This window comes from Amphiura filiformis, chromosome 18 (genome assembly GCF_039555335.1).
Source record: "Amphiura filiformis chromosome 18, Afil_fr2py, whole genome shotgun sequence".
NCBI classification, from domain to species: Eukaryota; Metazoa; Echinodermata; class Ophiuroidea; order Amphilepidida; family Amphiuridae; genus Amphiura; species Amphiura filiformis.
This window is the reverse complement of record NC_092645.1, coordinates 57,417,837-57,440,279: the sequence shown is the minus strand read 5'-3', so window position 1 is coordinate 57,440,279 and position 22,443 is coordinate 57,417,837. Positions and strand designations below refer to the sequence as shown.

Below are 22,443 nucleotides of genomic sequence, written 5' to 3'. Positions count from 1 at the left end.
AAACTTATAAATATTACACAGATATCTTTTTACCGCGATTACTTATCTAAGCCTGGTGATCTTGATTAGCTGAAGATCTGATGAGATTCTTTTGATGGTCTCAGTTCTTGATCCAGGATCCGGCAATGTCCAAGATCCTGTCCACCCAAGGTAACCCCATGGTTTACCACAATCTCAGTCCAAAGTCCTGATGACTATGTTTTCACTATCCTAGCTGCTACGCTAGTGCTTTTCAAATGTCTTCCTCTCTTGTGAGATCTCTTGAGCAAGCTTTTTGCTCCACTTGACAGTCAGATAAAACACTATGTTAGTCCAGCAAAATACCACAGTTCGATGATGGAGATATTTCAGTCCAGTAGCGTAGATTTCTTTTTGACATTGGGGGGATGGGGTTGGAAAAAACCAGCACTCTTTGGCGACAGATTAAGTTCATTGAACAAATGCGCGCGAAGCGCGCGAAAATGTTTGCCATTCTGAAGCTAAATTAATGAAATATGGTGCAAAAGCGGGATAAATTTGCGCGTAGCGCGGAAAATTTGCCAAAAATGGCCAAATATGAGGTTAATTTGGTCAGAAACCCATATACAGGTCTCAACATGGGGGGATGATTGTATGGACCATCCCCCCTGGCAAAATATTGGGGGGGGATTTATCCCCCCATCCCCCACCCCACCCCCCGGATCTACGCCTATGTTTCAGTCTGCTATTTGCTCCACTACCGCCTTTGGCGTATTTTATCCTCCAACACAAGAACCGCGAACCGAAGTTTGAAGACTTCAATTATGGTAACTATGTACCACTACTGGCTAACATAAATTTCACAGAGTTCCCTCTTAGAACTTCATACAGCTTCTCTAAATCATTTCATGTCCAGGCTTGATATACCATTTCTTACCCTTCTAGAATAATCTGAACTATATATTTATGGCATATTACAACATTTAATCATCCCGTATATGGCACATTACTTTATTTCTTAAAATAGATCCTTACATCACCCCAAGCCAATCACTCATTAGTCAGTATACATGGTATACATCAGTTCTAAAAATAACACATTACCTCAACACAAACCAATCAGGTTTCATTAGTGTGCATAAGTGGTTACTGTAATAGCGCCACCACTAGTATTCCAGAAGCTTCAGGGTCATTATAGTACTATCCAAATGTTTCCAGAAACCTCCACTAGATATGACTTTCTTGATCACTTTAATCATTAGCATTCTAGAATATTCCATGTACAAACAAATGGAGATAAATATCAAAACAAGTGAAAACTAATGTCTGATGACAAAATACATGAATATTATGGAATATTTTGGGGGCACATAACAATACCAGTTTTGAGATCCGGGATTGGGTTGGCGTTAAAAGTCAACCGCCGGTAGACTGCCGACCGCCGATTCTTCAAGAGCGGTTTGGTTTCTAATGTTCACACCAATATAGAACGCGGTTAAACCGCTGCTTCTGCCAAGGTGCCGGGCAGTCAACTGGAGATTGGGTTTTGAAGCCATATTCGTTCAAAGTTGCCAGGCAATGGTAGGATGTTACCGATGAACATGATGAACATTGCTGAGGGAGCTCCAGTGGTTTGCATATCCCCACGATGTGTATGCATAATTTGTTAGGTATGTAAGCGTATTTATTACGTTTCAATTATAAATTAAACGGTAACACTGTAACAAAAAATAATACTGTGTAACTGCATGCACTCACCAGTAACGTACCACTAACCTGCATACCAGTAAAATAAAGGTAATTCATAGAAATATAAGAATTGTCATAATAATAGCTATAATAATTTGCTGTTTACGGGCCCATTAAAGTATCTCTTCTTTGCTTGTTACAGGCCCACTATAAGGGCTCTTTTTCTTTTTACGGGCCCATTAAGGTATATTTTCTTTGCCTTTTACAGGCCCGATATTAAGGTCTCTTTTCTTTGCTCTTTTACGACCCACTCATTAAAAGTGTGGCAAATTCACCACAAGCAGCGCAGAACACGAGCTTTGAATTCTAAGCTAATGTTCTCTTTTGCAGTTGAGACATATTGGAGGACTTAAATCTTATATTTTTAAGAGGACAACGATATTTTTACAATAGGAATTTATTCTGAGATTATTATAAATGTAATTAGGTGTCATAGTCTGGGATCATATTGCTCTCTCAGAATGATGGCTTGTTTCCACTGCTTTTCTTTTGGCATTTTCTGTTTTCATTCCTAAGGTGCTGTATCCATGAGTGTGAGAACTGATGGCAAAAGGTGTATTTGGCCTTGAGTCTTTACGGCTCGTTCCACTATCTACTGCTGATAGCACACTACTTCATCCACTACCGTATATCTACTGCTGGTAGCACATCCACTATCTACTGCTGATAGCACACTGCTTCATCATATCTTCTGCTGCGATAGCACACTACTTCATCATATCTACTGCTGATAGCACACTACTTCATCCACTATCTACTGCTGATAGCACACTAGTTCATTCACTATAAACTGCTGATAGCACACTACTTCATCCACTATCTACTGCTGATAGTACACTACTTCATCCACTATCTACGGTTGATAACACACTACTTCATCCACTCTCTACTGCTGATAGCACACTACTTCATCAACTATCTACTGCTGATAGCACACTACTTCATCATATCTACTGCTGATAGCACACTAATTCATCCACTATCTACTGCTGATAGCACACTACTTCATTCACTATCTACTGCTGATAGCACACTACTTCATCATATATACTGCTGATAACACACTACTTTATCAACTATCTACTGCTGATAGCACACTACTTCATCATATTACTGCTGATAGCACACTACTTCATCATATTACTGCTGATAGCACACTACTTCATCATATTACTGCTGATAGCACACTACTTCATCATATATACTGCTGATAGCACACTACTTCATCAACTATCTACTGCTGATGGCACACTACTTCATTCACTATCTACTGCTGCTGATAGCACACTACTTCATCATATATACTGCTGATAGCACACTACTTCATCATATATACTGCTGATAGCACACTACTTCATCATATATACTGCTGATAGCACACTACTTCATCATATATACTGCTGATAGCACACTACTTCATCATATATACTGCTGATAGCACACTACTTCATCATATATACTGCTGATAGCACACTACTTCATCATATATACTGCTGATAGCACACTACTTCATCATATATACTGCTGATAGCACACTACTTCATCATATATACTGCTGATAGCACACTACTTCATCATATATACTGCTGATAGCACACTACTTCATCATATATACTGCTGATAGCACACTACTTCTTCATCATATATACTGCTGATAGCACACTACTTCATCATATATACTGCTGATAGCACACTACTTCGTCATATATACTGCTGATAGCACACTACTTCGTCATATATACTGCTGATAGCACACTACTTCGTCATATATACTGCTGATAGCACACTACTTCGTCATATATACTGCTGATAGCACACTACTTCGTCATATATACTGCTGATAGCACACTACTTCGTCATATATACTGCTGATAGCACACTACTTCATCATATATACTGCTGATAGCACACTACTTCATCATATATACTGCTGATAGCACACTACTTCATCATATATACTGCTGATAGCACACTACTTCATCATATATACTGCTGATAGCACACTACTTCATCATATATACTGCTGATAGCACACTACTTCATCATATATACTGCTGATAGCACACTACTTCATCATATATACTGCTGATAGCACACTACTTCATCATATATACTGCTGATAGCACACTACTTCATCATATATACTGCTGATAGCACACTACTTCATCATATATACTGCTGATAGCACACTACTTCGTCATATATACTGCTGATAGCACACTACTTCGTCATATATACTGCTGATAGCACACTACTTCGTCATATATACTGCTGATAGCACACTACTTCGTCATATATACTGCTGATAGCACACTACTTCGTCATATATACTGCTGATAGCACACTACTTCGTCATATATACTGCTGATAGCACACTACTTCGTCATATATACTGCTGATAGCACACTACTTCGTCATATATACTGCTGATAGCACACTACTTCATATATACTGCTGATAGCACACTACTTCATCCTATATACTGCTGATAGCACACTACTTCATCCTATATACTGCTGATAGCACACTACTTCATCCTATATACTGCTGATAGCACACTACTTCATCATATATACTGCTGATAGCACACTACTTCATCATATATACTGCTGATAGCACACTACTTCATCATATATACTGCTGATAGCACACTACTTCATCATATATACTGCTGATAGCACACTACTTCATCATATATACTGCTGATAGCACACTACTTCATCATATATACTGCTGATAGCACACTACTTCATCATATATACTGCTGATAGCACACTACTTCATCATATATACTGCTGATAGCACACTACTTCATCATATATACTGCTGATAGCACACTACTTCATCATATATACTGCTGATAGCACACTACTTCATCATATATACTGCTGATAGCACACTACTTCATCATATATACTGCTGATAGCACACTACTTCATCATATATACTGCTGATAGCACATATATACTACTTCTTTCATCATATATACTGCTGATAGCACACTACTTCATCATATATACTGCTGATAGCACACTACTTCATCATATATACTGCTGATAGCACACTACTTCATCATATATACTGCTGATAGCACACTACTTCATCATATATACTGCTGATAGCACACTACTTCATCATATATACTGCTGATAGCACACTACTTCATCATATATACTGCTGATAGCACACTACTTCATCATATATACAGCTGATAGCACACTACTTCATCATATATACTGCTGATAGCACACTACTTCATCATATATACTGCTGATAGCACACTACTTCATCATATATACTGCTGATAGCACACTACTTCATCATATATACTGCTGATAGCACACTACTTCATCATATATACTGCTGATAGCACACTACTTCATCATATATACTGCTGATAGCACACTACTTCATCATATATACTGCTGATAGCACACTACTTCATCATATATACTGCTGATAGCACACTACTTCATCATATATACTGCTGATAGCACACTACTTCATCATATATACTGCTGATAGCACACTACTTCATCATATATACTGCTGATAGCACACTACTTCATCATATATACTGCTGATAGCACACTACTTCATCATATATACTGCTGATAGCACACTACTTCGTCATATATACTGCTGATAGCACACTACTTCATCATATATACTGCTGATAGCACACTACTTCATCATATATACTGCTGATAGCACACTACTTCATCATATATACTGCTGATAGCACACTACTTCATCATATATACTGCTGATAGCACACTACTTCATCATATATACTGCTGATAGCACACTACTTCATCATATATACTGCTGATAGCACACTACTTCATCATATATACTGCTGATAGCACCCTACTTCATCATATATACTGCTGATAGCACACTACTTCATCATATATACTGCTGATAGCACACTACTTCATCATATATACTGCTGATAGCACACTACTTCATCATATATACTGCTGATAGCACACTACTTCATCATATATACTGCTGATAGCACACTACTTCATCATATATACTGCTGATAGCACACTACTTCATCATATATACTGCTGATAGCACACTACTTCATCATATATACTGCTGATAGCACACTACTTCATCATATATACTGCTGATAGCACACTACTTCATCATATATACTGCTGATAGCACACTACTTCATCATATATACTGCTGATAGCACACTACTTCATCATATATACTGCTGATAGCACACTACTTCATCATATATACTGCTGATAGCACACTACTTCATCATATATACTGCTGATAGCACACTACTTCATCATATATACTGCTGATAGCACACTACTTCATCAACTATCTACTGCCGATAGCACACTACTTCATCAACTATCTACTGCTGATAGCACACTACTTCATCAACTATCTACTGCTGATAGCACACTGCTTCATCAACTATCTACTGCTGATAGCACACTGCTTCATCAACTATCTACTGCTGATAGCACACTACTTCATCAACTATCTACTGCTGATAGCACACTACTTCATCATATCTACTGCTGATAGCACACTACTTTCATCATATCTACTGCTGATAGCACACTATTTCATCATATCTACTGCTGATAGCACACTACTTCATCATATCTACTGCTGATAGCACACTATTTCATCATATCTACTGCTGATAGCACACTATTTCATCATATCTACTGCTGATAGCACACTATTTCATCATCTCTACTGCTGATAGCACACTATTTCATCATATCTACTGCTGATAGCACACTACTTCATCATATCTACTGCTGATAGCACACTACTTCATCCATCTATCTACTGCTGATAGCACACTACTTCATCCACTATCTACTGCTGATAGCACACTACTTCATCCACTATCTACTGCTGATAGCACACTACTTCATCCACTATCTACTGCTGATAGCACACTACTTCCTCCACTATCTACTGCTGATAGCACACTACTTCATCCACTATCCACTGCTGATAGCACACTACTTTTTCCACTATCTACTGCTGATAGCACACTACTTCATCCACTATCTACTGCTGATAGCACATTACTTTTTCCACTATCTACTGCTGATAGCACACTACTTCTTCCACTATCTACTGCTGATAGCACATTACTTTTTCCACTATCTACTGCTGATAGCACACTACACTGTAAATACAGTGTTTAAACCTTAAACACGAAATCTAAACACCGATCTCGTCCCCATTTTGTAACGTTTAGGTCAATTTTATGTTTAGGGCACTCCTGTTTAGAGTTTAAACATGTTTAGATTGACAATCATTTAGGTTTGAAACAGTAAAATGTGTTTAGCCTTATGATGCGTTTAGATTGATTTGTGTTTTGGATTTAAACATGTTTACATGCTGTGCATTTTGTATCTTCAGTCAAAATGGAAAATCCTTTCATTAATTTGCTCGGAAAAGAATGGTCATTTATGTAAGAGGTATGGAGTGAGACAAGCAGAGTATTTGGGGAAGATGTTGGAGAGGTATTGAAAAGTAAGACGGCTTATTTATTGTTATTTTCATGATTTCATATGATCGCACACGTACCCGGGACTCGCCATTACATGATTATGATCATGATGATTAAGCTTAACAAATAACAATCATCTTAATCTTCGCTGTTGCGTTCAGCCTGTCCGAGAATTAAATCGTCACACAATACTGACGTAATTCCTACATTGTCCAAAAGCATCCAAAATGCTAACAACATGCTAACAACATGCTAACATGCTAGATGATTGTTATTTGTTAAGCTTAATCACCATGTAATGGTGAGTCCCGGGTACGTGTGCGTTCATATGAAATCATGAAAATAACAATAAATAAGCCGTCTACCTTTCAATACCTCTCCAACATCTTCCCCAAATACTCTGCTTGTCTCTCGTCATATTCTTCCATAGATGACCATTCTTTTCCGAGCAAATTAATGAAAGGATTGTCCATTTTGATTGAAGATACAAAATGCGTATTGCTTCCTTCTCGGCTACGGCACAAAAGATCGAATTTTGTCAAAATCGTCTGCGAGCTGCGTCTGATTGACCAATCGAAATTGTTCTTTTATGTCACGTGGGACAAAACCGCGCTATTTAAAACATGGACGTGTTTAAATCCTAAACATGTAACTGGAAGTGTTACTCTTCGAAGCGGGTGTCCTACAGTTTGACGAGCATCTTTTGAATAGGCGTCAAAACTGTAAACATGTTTTCTACAAAACGTTTAGCTATTTTGTGTTTACATTTTTTTCATGTATTCACGATGCATTTAAATCCTAAACATGTAACTGGAAGTATCAAACTTCGAAACACGTAAATATTTACCAACTGTTTAGAACTTCAAATGTGTGCAATCTAAACATGTAGAATAAAGATGTATCACAGATTTAAACACAAAAAATACTTGTGCTTAGACTTTAAACGTGTTTAGTTTACTTGCAAGTGTTTAAATCCTAAGCACTGTATTTACAGTGTACTTTATCTGCTATCTACTGCTGATAGTATATCTACTGCTGATAGCATATTACTTTTTCCACTATCTACTGCTGATAGCACACTACTTCATCCACTATCTACTGCTGATAGCACACTACTTCATCCACTATCTACTGCTGATAGCACACTACTTCATCCACTATCTACTGCTGATAGCACACTACTTCATCCACTATCTACTGCTGATAGCACACTACTTCATCCACTATCTACTGCTGATAGCACACTACTTCATCCACTATCTACTGCTGATAGCACACTACTTCATCCACTATCTACTGCTGATAGCACACTACTTCATCCACTATCTACTGCTGATAGCACACTACTTCATCCACTATCTACTGCTGATAGCACACTACTTCATCCACTATCTACTGCTGATAGCACACTACTTCATCCACTATCTACTGCTGATAGCACACTACTTCATCCACTATCCACTGCTGATAGCATATTACTTTTTCCAGTATCTACTGCTGATAGCACACTACTTCATCCACTATCTACTGCTGATAGCACACTACTTCATCATATATACTGCTGATAGCACACTAATAGCACACTACTTCATCATATATACTGCTGATAGCACACTAATAGCACACTACTTCATCATATATACTGCTGATAGCACACTACTTCATCATATATACTGCTGATAGCACACTACTTCATCATATATACTGCTGATAGCACACTACTTCATCATATATACTGCTGATAGCACACTACTTCATCATATATACTGCTGATAGCACACTACTTCATCATATATACTGCTGATAGCACACTACTTCATCATATATACTGCTGATAGCACACTACTTCATCATATATACTGCTGATAGCACACTACTTCATCATATATACTGCTGATAGCACACTACTTCATCATATATACTGCTGATAGCACACTACTTCATCATATATACTGCTGATAGCACACTACTTCATCATATATACTGCTGATAGCACACTACTTCATCATATATACTGCTGATAGCACACTACTTCATCATATATACTGCTGATAGCACACTACTTCATCATATATACTGCTGATAGCACACTACTTCATCATATATACTGCTGATAGCACACTACTTCATCATATATACTGCTGATAGCACACTACTTCATCATATATACTGCTGATAGCACACTACTTCATCATATATACTGCTGATAGCACACTACTTCATCATATATACTGCTGATAGCACACTACTTCATCATATATACTGCTGATAGCACACTACTTCATCATATATACTGCTGATAGCACACTACTTCATCATATATACTGCTGATAGCACACTACTTCATCATATATACTGCTGATAGCACACTACTTCATCATATATACTGCTGATAGCACACTACTTCATATATACTGCTGATAGCACACTACTTCATCATATATACTGCTGATAGCACACTACTTCATCCTATATACTGCTGATAGCACACTACTTCATCCTATATACTGCTGATAGCACACTACTTCATCATATATACTGCTGATAGCACACTACTTCATCATATATACTGCTGATAGCACACTACTTCATCATATATACTGCTGATAGCACACTACTTCATCATATATACTGCTGATAGCACACTACTTCATCATATATACTGCTGATAGCACACTACTTCATCATATATACTGCTGATAGCACACTACTTCATCATATATACTGCTGATAGCACACTACTTCATCATATATACTGCTGATAGCACACTACTTCATCATATATACTGCTGATAGCACACTACTTTATCAACTATCTACAGCTGATAGCACACCACTTCATCATAGCTACTACTGATAGCACACTACTTCATCAACTATCTACTGCTGATAGCACACTACTTCATCAACTATCTACTGCTGATAGCACACTGCTTCATCAACTATCTACTGCTGATAGCACACTACTTCATCATATCTACTGCTGATAGCACACTACTTCATCATATCTACTGCTGATAGCACACTATTTCATCATATCTACTGCTGATAGCACACTATTTCATCATATCTACTGCTGATAGCACACTATTTCAACATATCTACTGCTGATAGCACACTATTTCATCATATCTACTGCTGATAGCACACTATTTCATCATATCTACTGCTGATAGCACACTATTTCATCATCTCTACTGCTGATAGCACACTATTTCATCATATCTACTGCTGATAGCACACTACTTCATCATATCTACTGCTGATAGCACACTACTTCATCATATCTACTGCTGATAGCACACTATTTCATCATATCTACTGCTGATAGCACACTATTTCATCATATCTACTGCTGATAGCACACTATTTCAACATATCTACTGCTGATAGCACACTATTTCATCATATCTACTGCTGATAGCACACTATTTCATCATATCTACTGCTGATAGCACACTATTTCATCATCTCTACTGCTGATAGCACACTATTTCATCATATCTACTGCTGATAGCACACTACTTCGTCCGCTACCTACTGTTGATAGAACACTACTTCATCCACTACCTACTGTTGAGAGCACACTACTTTATCTGCTATCTACTGCTGATAACACACTACTTCATTCACTATCTACTGCTGATAGCACACTACTTCATCCACTATCAACTGCTGATAGCACACTACTTCATCCACTATATATACTGCTGATAGCACACTACTTCATCCACTATCTACTGCTGATAGCACACTACTTCATCCACTATCTACTGCTGATAGCACACTACTTCATCCACTATCTACTGCTGATAGCACACTACTTCATCCACTATCTACTGCTGATAGCACACTACTTCCTCCACTATCTACTGCTGATAGCACACTACTTCATCCACTATCCACTGCTGATAGCACACTACTTTTTCCACTATCTACTGCTGATAGCACACTACTTCATCCACTATCTACTGCTGATAGCATATTACTTTTTCCACTATCTACTGCTGATAGCACACTACTTCATCCACTATATATACTGCTGATAGCACACTACTTCATCCACTATCCACTGCTGATAGCACACTACTTTTTCCACTATCTACTGCTGATAGCACACTACTTCATCCACTATCTACTGCTGATAGCATATTACTTTTTCCACTATATACTGCTGATAGCACACTACTTCATCATATATACTGCTGATAGCACACTACTTCATCATATATACTGCTGATAGCACACTACTTCATCATATATATACTGCTGATAGCACACTACTTCATCATATATACTGCTGATAGCACACTACTTCATCATATATACTGCTGATAGCACACTACTTCATCATATATACTGCTGATAGCACACTACTTCATCATATATACTGCTGATAGCACACTACTTTATCAACTATCTACAGCTGATAGCACACCACTTCATCATAGCTACTACTGATAGCACACTACTTCATCAACTATCTACTGCTGATAGCACACTACTTCATCAACTATCTACTGCTGATAGCACACTGCTTCATCAACTATCTACTGCTGATAGCACACTACTTCATCATATCTACTGCTGATAGCACACTACTTCATCATATCTACTGCTGATAGCACACTATTTCATCATATCTACTGCTGATAGCACACTATTTCATCATATCTACTGCTGATAGCACACTATTTCAACATATCTACTGCTGATAGCACACTATTTCATCATATCTACTGCTGATAGCACACTATTTCATCATATCTACTGCTGATAGCACACTATTTCATCATCTCTACTGCTGATAGCACACTATTTCATCATATCTACTGCTGATAGCACACTACTTCATCATATCTACTGCTGATAGCACACTACTTCATCATATCTACTGCTGATAGCACACTATTTCATCATATCTACTGCTGATAGCACACTATTTCATCATATCTACTGCTGATAGCACACTATTTCAACATATCTACTGCTGATAGCACACTATTTCATCATATCTACTGCTGATAGCACACTATTTCATCATATCTACTGCTGATAGCACACTATTTCATCATCTCTACTGCTGATAGCACACTATTTCATCATATCTACTGCTGATAGCACACTACTTCGTCCGCTACCTACTGTTGATAGAACACTACTTCATCCACTACCTACTGTTGAGAGCACACTACTTTATCTGCTATCTACTGCTGATAACACACTACTTCATTCACTATCTACTGCTGATAGCACACTACTTCATCCACTATCAACTGCTGATAGCACACTACTTCATCCACTATATATACTGCTGATAGCACACTACTTCATCCACTATCTACTGCTGATAGCACACTACTTCATCCACTATCTACTGCTGATAGCACACTACTTCATCCACTATCTACTGCTGATAGCACACTACTTCATCCACTATCTACTGCTGATAGCACACTACTTCCTCCACTATCTACTGCTGATAGCACACTACTTCATCCACTATCCACTGCTGATAGCACACTACTTTTTCCACTATCTACTGCTGATAGCACACTACTTCATCCACTATCTACTGCTGATAGCATATTACTTTTTCCACTATCTACTGCTGATAGCACACTACTTCTTCCACTATCTACTGCTGATAGCACACTACTTCATCCACTATCTACTGCTGATAGCACACTACTTCATCCACAATCTACTGCTGATAGCACACTACTTCATCCACTATCTACTGCTGATAGCACACTACTTCATCCACTATCTACTGCTGATAGCACACTACTTCATCCACTATCTACTGCTGATAGCACACTACTTCATCCACTATCTACTGCTGATAGCACACTACTTCATCCACTTTCTACTGCTGATAGCACACTACTTCATCCACTATCCACTGCTGATAGCATATTACTTTTTCCACTATCTACTGCTGATAGCACACTACTTCATCCACTTTCTACTGCTGATAGCACACTACTTCATCCACTATCTACTGCTGATAGCACACTACTTCATCCACTATCTACTGCTGATAGCACACTACTTCATCCACTATCTACTACTGATAGCACACTACTTCATCCACTATCTACTGCTGATAGCACACTACTTCATCCACTATCTACTGCTGATAGCACACTACTTCATCCACTATCCACTGCTGATAGCATATTACTTTTTCCACTATCTACTGCTGATAGCACACTACTTCATCCACTATCTACTGCTGATAGCACACTACTTCATCCACGATCTACTGCTGATAGCACACTACTTCATCCACTATCTACTGCTGATAGCACACTACTTCATCCACTATCTACTGCTGATAGCACACTACTTCATCCACTATCTACTGCTGATAGCACACTACTTCATCCACTATCTACTGCTGATAGCACACTACTTCATCCACTATCCACTGCTGATAGCATATTACTTTTTCCACTATCTACTGCTGATATCACACTACTTCATCCACTATCTTCTGCTGATAGCACACTACTTCATCCACTATCTACTGCTGATAGCATATTACTTTTTCCACTATCTACTGCTGATATCACACTACTTCATCCACTATCTACTGCTGATAGCACACTACTTCATCCACTATCTACTGCTGATAGCACACTACTTCATCTACTATCTACTGGTGATAGCACACTACTTCATCCACTATCTACTGCTGATAGCACACTACTTCATCCACTATCCACTGCTGATAGCATATTACTTTTTCCACTATCTACTGCTGATATCACACTACTTCATCCACTATCTTCTGCTGATAGCACACTACTTCATCCACTATATACTGCTGATAGCACACTACTTCATCCACTATCCACTGCTGATAGCATATTACTTTTTCCACTATCTACTGCTGATAGCACACTACTTCATTCACTATCTACTGCTGATAGCACACTACTTCATCCACTATCTTCTGCTGATAGCACACTACTTCATCCACTATCTACTGCTGATAGCATATTACTTTTTCCACTATCTACTGCTGATAGCACACTACTTCCTCCACTATCTACTGCTGATAGCACACTACTTTTTCCACTTTCTACTGCTGATAGCACATTACTTCATTCACTATCCACTGTTGATAACACACTACTTCATCCGCTATCTACTGCTGATAGCACACTATACTTCGTCCGCTACCTACTGTTGATAGAAAACTACTTCACACTACTTCATCCACTACCTACTACTGGTAACTAGTACACTACTTCGTCCATAATTATGGTAGCACATTACTTTATCCAATATCTACTGCTGATAGCACACTACTATCTACTGTTGATAGCACACTACTTCATCCACAATTATAACTATCCACTGCTGATATCACACTACTTCATCCACTATCTACTGCTGATGCACATTACTTCATCCAATATCTACTGCTGATAACACGCTACTATCTACTGCTGATAGTACACTACTTCATCCCCAATTATGACTATCCACTGCTGATATCACACTACTTCATCCACTATCTACTGCTGATAGCACATTACTACTGCTGATAGTACACTACTGCATCCACAATTATGACTATCCACTGCTGATATCACACTACTTCATCCACTATCTACTGCTGATAGCAAATTACTTCATCCAATATCTACTGCTGATAGCACACTACTTCATTAACTATCTACTGCTGATAACATCATGACTTCATCAACTATATCTAACACCGGTTGCACAATGCACATTACTTCATCACTATACCTACTGCTGTCACTATATTTTATGTTTAATCTATCTTCTAATGTCGAATTGAAGTTAGCCCACCTGCAAAGCAAAATGTCGCCCCCTGTCCCTGTCGAAAAAGACAATCTTTACGTTTCAACTTAAATAAAAAATAAAATACACATGTTTTAGCGATATTTGTAGCAGTAGACTACTTCATCCACTACCTACTACTGATAGCACATTACTTCATCCAATACTACTGCTGATAACACACTACTATCTACTGCTGATAGTACACTACTTCATCCACAATTATGACTATCCACTGCTGATATCACACTACTGCTGTCACTATATTTTATGTTTAATCTATCTTCTAATGTCGAATTGCAGTTAGCCCACCTGCAAAGCAAAATGTCGCCCCCTGTCCCTGTCGAAAAAGACAATTTTACGTTTCAACTTAAATAAAAAATAAAATACACATGTTTGTAGCGATATAATCGACTAAAATATTAGTACTTTTGCATATAAACTGAGCTACAATCGATTGGTCAATGTTTATTTCAAAACTTTTTTTTTGTGTGTGCATTTGAAAATAATCTTATAACAACAAAAAATCATCACCGAAATGATATTTCGCATTTAGTTTATAGAAATTAAAATAAAATCATCTTTTTTAAAAATTGATGCGTGACTCGTGCATAATAATTCAAAGCAGAGTGCATCGTAAAAATGAGGTTGTGGTAAAAATACATCACTTGATTGAGACTGGACACATGGCACAAATATATAGGTCAAAATTAACACTTTTTTTTTCTGTTAACGGTATGCTAAAGGGGACATACAGGATCACTCTAAATGAGAAATTTTAGACATTGTTTTGTATTGTAACTTTATAAGTAATGATGATAGATACATAAAAGTATACATTTTCAGAAAGGGAATGATGCAAGGAATCCAATTACACAAACTTAGAAACGGTTTTCGAAAATTTTAGATTTTGTTTTTCTTCATTTAAAAAATATGGGTTAAAAAGGATCAAATTTTGACTTTTTTTTAAATTTTGACCAAACCTTGGGATATTTTAAGGTATAAAAACAATTTCATAAATTTCGAAGTTTGTGTCTTTGGGACATATTGTAAGCCCTATTCAATTTTCATCGTTTTGGAAGTTTAAGGTAAGTTGGTATGGTGGACGAAAAAAGATGGCAAGGACATTTGGCGCTTTTCTCAAAAACTGCTCATTTTTGCAGAAATCTGCCGAACCAGTTGAATTCCTTGCATAATTTCCTTTCTGGAAATGTATACTTTTATGTACTTATCATCATTACTTTTAAAGATACAATACAAAACAATGTCTAAAATTTCCCACTTTAAGTGATCCTGTGTTGGTTTTTCTTCTTCTTTTGAAGTAAAATATACTCTTAGAAAAAAGTTCCAAGTAGAACCTAAAAGGTATATTAAGTTCTATATGGAACTAAAATAGGTTCTGTAAAGGCCAGAAAGAACCATTTTGGAGTTCTTTTAATTTTCTAGAACGAACCCCCAGATGTTCTGTATGTATAAACCATGCAGTAGAACCAATATTATTGTGTTATACATTTACAGGTGTCTTGGTGAAGTAGCAAAGAAACGCCATTTCATCGGATAATAATTATTATAGCACTGTTTTATTTATCATTTATCATGTTTATGTCCCTTTAATGAGTAGTTCATCCAATTTTATTCTAACAGGATTTCCCATAATTGTCTTATTGGGGAAAACACATTTTCAATGGGCATTAATTATTTTGTTTTGAATGCGTTCTATTAAAAAAAATATCGACTCACTTAATAATGTCGAAAAAATAATGAACACGTACCTCCTGATACCATAATTGTTACAACATGTTTGTAGTATTATCATTGCCTTGACATATTGAATTTTGTTCAGTTAATTATAAATTAAACGTTTAATAGTGATTCAATTGTTTGGTAAACGACAACAGAGTTGATATTTATGTCGCTAATCAACGCAATACGCGCAGCAGTTAACTGGTTATTCGAGGTAGGTAAACAAAAAACCAGAACAAAATATTCGTGATCGTAATTTATTTATGACAACTTTCAATAGCGCACGCTAAAAGTTACGTTTCCTGTTTTATATTTAACAATAATTTACTTAAAAGTCAAGCAAAATCCGGCAAAGAAATTGCTTACACCAAAACATAATCATTTTCAGAAGAAGCTTATCATGATCGATTGGGCCACATCCACTATCAGTACAGCAAAGTGAAGGTTAATGCTATATTCACCATTGTATCGTCAGCTGATTCCGAACGCTGAGTGGTCTATATTCCAAGGTCACTCACTGGTCAATCAGTGATGAAGAAATAGGATCATTTTTGCTCTTAAATTATCATCTTCTCTCCACCTCATCTTAAGCGAGTTTTGTGATTTTACTACATCTGCAAATTTTAAGGGCTGTATTTTAAACTGGTAAGTGTACAGTAGAATGAATTATGATGATGCTATTAATATTGTCAATAAGGTACGGTGCTTGATAGATGTAGTGTGCGATCTGTCAGGTCGTGTTATGTTTACACGTAATTGTTGTATCAATATTATCGGCTGTTCAGTTCACAGCTATGACCAATACGTTTTTCGTTGCCAAAATACTATCAAATTTGCGTGATTTTTGACAAAAAAATGTAATATTTTTTACATATTGCTAAGCAAATACGAGATTTGTTTGTACCCAATGTTTGTCATAGAACCATTATTATGAAATTGTAAGCTTACCTTGCCTACGATTTTATTTAAGGACAAAAATGCGGCGAAATTGAAAACATTTAGCTGCTTTTACATTAGCATTATGCATTACAATTTGTATATGCACAACCACTGGTTTCTGTACATTTTACGATATATTCATACATTGTACGCACAATTTGACATGTTGTAATTTTGTATTTGACATTCACATTAGCATCTACTCCTTTAGCGCCAAAAAGCTCTTTTCCAGAAGCTACACAGCGCCGCTCATATTATTTAGCTCATTAATATCGGCTGCTAGTGCTACGTTATATATTAACATTAATAAAACCACGGATTTGAATGTAAATGTATTTAATATAGTCTCATTATGACTTTTGTGCACGAATTTAGTACAAGTCAGGTAATATAACGATGTATGATTGCAGTTCTAGATAATGTTTATATTTTCCAATTCGAATATCGTGACTAATTATCATTTTGCAATCAATTAAAGACTTATTGGATGCTGGTATGTGCAAAATGTTAAACATACATGTAGTTGCTGCAAAATCTGCTGGTTGGCTTTTTCTTTGACGTGTTCATCTCCCGAAACCTAATATGTTTGGGAAATTTTATTATTTAAATGATTTAGCATCAGTTTACCTATTACGAATGGTTTTTAATATCTAAATAAAATAACGAATGGTTTTTATTAATTAAATTAAATAAATTATTATTGTAGGCCGTATATTTATACGAATTGATAAATGTACCTGCATGGTAACTTATGAATTATTTGTGCACAAAAAACGTAAATATTGCAGTATGTTCTTGCTTAATATTTGATACGTCTCTTCTACGCTAATCTGCACAGTTTGGTGTATACGGAATGAATTGCATTAAAACAGATGGAATAACAGCTCTTATATTTTGTACTATTTTTAGTCAAATCCTAAGTATGCAATAAATCTGGTATTAACTGGCCCGGTTGTCATGGTAATATAAAATACGTGTTAAGGATAACCTTCACACGTTGTATTAACCCATTTTCTCATTTCTTTGTTTACGTGTATTTCTGTTTTTCTTTCTTCCTTTGTATAATTCCGTTCTTTTCTACCATATATCGTCATATATCGTCACTGTTCTGGTAAAACCTCGTAACTCCAATAGCTGCTATGTGTTAAATATGTACTAAACAATATATCATATTGTATATTTAACACATAGGGTAGCTGCAGGTAATATGGGACAGCAGGTAATATGGGACAACTGTTTTCATTTTAACAAAAAGTAGCTTAGAGAAGGTAAACACTTTAAGTTGATTTGTTAAGTGTTTAGAGACATCAATTGTGCTTCTAGAAATGCAGTTTTGGAGTCTGTGTATCAAACTCTTGGAAATCAATGCCAAAAGAGTGAAATTGCCCAAAAATTATGTCGTTTTTTTTGGCCTGATATAAAATCAATGACGTCACATTTTATGATTGTGTATCCAAAAACTCTGGTACTGAGGGGGCATTTGTCATTTTTATGATCTTTAGGTGATGGGTTAAGCTTATCAGCAGGTAAAATTCCACTGACAAGTGGCACTTTCCTTTTGTAAATGATTATTTTCTCTGATTTTCAACTGAATTGGTGCAGGTAATATGGGACACATAGGAAATTGTGTGCATTGTCAATGCGAAAAGCAAAACTATTTAGAAAATTGAATTTTCTTGTAGAAATTTGCATTTAACATTCAAAATCATGTAACAAAAATGTTTTTAGAACAAAAGATTGATTTTCTGAACTTTTTGATTTTCACCATAGAGATAACACAGTGTCCCATATTACCTGCACATGCAGGTAATATGGGACACTTGACGATGACGTCATTTTGACGTCATAGCGTCCAAACAAACATAAAAACAATGTAACATTGCCTGTTTTATTAATCTTAAAGGACAGGTTGTTCATCATAACAATCGCTTGTGGGCATATCTTCTTTAGTTTTTATGCATATAAGCTAAACGTCCTTAATGGTCCCATATTCCCTGCAGGTACCCTAGTAGCTATTGGAGTTATGAGGTTTGGTCAGAAATATGTTTTCTTCAACGCGTTATCTACTGAAGACAGCAACATTAATCACGCCCAAAAGAAAGAAAGAAACTGTTTTATATGTATTTCCCTCTTTTCTTATTTTTTCTTTCAGATGAAAAGCGCGCGAAAATGGTTCCTATATAAAAACAAATTTGGATTCATTCACCGGTATTACTTGCTATTGTTACATTTTTGTATAAAGTTGAACAACCTGTGCGTAATTTGCCCATTAGGGTTAAAAAATGCAAAAGGTTTTATTAGAAAACTTATAACTCTACAGATCCGTGCCTCGAAGAATGGCAATGGCTTCTCGGTGGTATGGTGAAAGTATAATGTTTTATTCCCAATATTTTCTATTCATTTACATACCGGTATTAAGCCTACCATTATAAAAGTACATTGCCTTTGTGCTTTCATACAAAAGTAATTTTTTGATGTTGACTGGCTGTTTACATTTATACTTGACTCGCTAATATGGTAAAAGATGTACAGGTCCCGCGACGCTTTTGCTAAATCGATTTTTATTTTGCATTTATTGTATGTTTTTAAAGACCCCGGGAAAATTGCAATGCTTGAGAAATTATTCACAATCGTGATATTAGTTTCAGTAAAATTTGAATTCAAACAGTTTGAAAAACAATTCAAACAAAAAATGATGGTTAACTGGTATAGAAAATTGTATGAAAACACTGATTAGGTCTACAGAATTTAAAGGAATTAAATTATTATTAGAAAAAAATGGATCCAAGTAAAAAGGTTCTTGAAATATGTCCTGTATGTATAACATTAAATAGTTCTACGAACAACCGAAAAGGTTCTGGAAAAGGTTATATAAATAACTATTTTAGATGATGGTTTCTGACAGGCCACAAAGAACCATTTTGAGAGGTTTTTTTTTCCATTCAAGACCCTTTTCTTTTGACGATTATACATACAGGACAGCCAAGAACCCTTTTTCTAAGAGTGCAATTATTATATGTATGTTGAAACATTTCCGTTTTGACATAGGCAAAGCCCTACATCAATGAAGCAAATTAAAAGGGCATTTCGTGATCCACAGCGTCACACCCCCCCCCCACATTTCTCCAAAAAAATTGAGATTTTTAATACCACAGGAAATCTCTGGCTACATAATGTTTATGTATACAAAAAAAAAAATCTTGCAGATTAATAACTACCGTGAAATTTGAATTAGTTCTGGTACACAAGAACGAAATTACAACACATTGTCTATGGGGCAGTGTAATACACATTAATCATGCATAACTTGCAAACGCAAAATCGGAATCAACTGAAATGTTGGGACTAAGCTTTTTTCGTGGATATCTGCTTAAAATGTCATAAAATGAGGATACTATGATCATGAAACACTCCTTTTAATATGCAGTGCTCAAAACTAGTGCTTTTTCATTCAATTTCCCAATTTCAGTCAGCAATTATCTTAAATTAACGATAACAGAAAGGCGCATAATTGGCTATTGAGATGTTCTTATAATAACACGAATTTTGCCAACAGTCTTGCATAGGAACGAGTATCTTATTTATATTGAGCCCTGTATTTCCCTTTAAGAGGCATGCTAATGATGATATCTTCATTTAAATAATTTGATGGCCTTATGAAATTATTAATGAAATTAGTGTTCTGGGTCAAATCAGATTTAATCTCGTTAATATAATTCACGTATAGCTACTGGGCGGAAAACTGAAAAATTGCATCTTTGAGAATCTCGCTGTCATGTAAGTTAGAATAATTCACATATCATGAACAGTTCTTTGTAAACGAGTAATGGTTTTAACCATTACTCGTTTACAAAGAACTTTAAAAATTTAAAAGATTTAAAAATGCTTACTTTCTTCATTTCAATTTAACACATAAAACATTCCTATGTACGCTAATTCGTCGAGTGGCTCTTAATACATATGCCAATTTGAGGAGACTCTTATACCTTTGTTTGTGGCAAAGCGTATTTACCATGTTTACAGGATATTATGATAGCAGCAAATGATTCATGTATAACGAAAGTTGGTTAAGCCCACCTTTGGGCTAGTCATGCAAGATCTTTTGATCAACACACTTGACAGTTATTAATGCCATAATTATTAACCATCATTAGATAAAAAGCTATGCAAAAGTCAGGTTCGTCTATACTTTTACAAATGTTTTTATATAGAAGGAAAATTAAAACTTCCTAAACGATTTAACTGAAATATTTTACAATGATTAAAAACCATTTGTCTTTGAACTTTTTACAAGCATTTGGTACTATTGATAGCTATAGAACAGAGCTAAGAGAGAAAGAGAAGAGGGGGAGAGAAAGAGTGAGGAGGATGGGGGAAAGAGAGGGGAAGGGAGGGGGAGAGAAGGAGAGATAGTTCTTCGATTAAGTCAAAAACCATATTATGTAGAATTGGTACATGTCTCTGGTTGTACCAAAAGACAATGAACCGAATGAACTAAGATTGACTTTTATGGTCAAATAGCTCATTTTGGACATTGCTATTGTGGTTCTTAAAATAGTCTTTACACAGTACAATGTACAATAGGGTCAGTCCATGTCAAAACAGACTGAGTGTACACCCACCCTCTTGGATTATGCTCTCCTTTGGCTCAGGGGTACCTTTCATGGACCCCTAGGTGAGGTCACAAGAAAAAAATTAAAATTCAATTTCGTTTCCGAATGGCG

The 22,443-nt window shown here is 36.2% G+C and overlaps 1 protein-coding gene across 1 annotated transcript in view; it reads left to right on the top strand.

Moving 5' to 3' along the window:
* Positions 1–17,346: 17,346 nt before the first annotated feature.
* Positions 17,347–22,443, top strand: part of LOC140138845 (uncharacterized) — a 53,639-nt gene continuing 48,542 nt past the window's right edge. The window contains exon 1 of the mRNA XM_072160617.1: positions 17,347–17,425. The gene's annotated coding sequence lies outside the window, so the exon portion shown is untranslated. The remainder of the gene's footprint in view (positions 17,426–22,443) is intronic.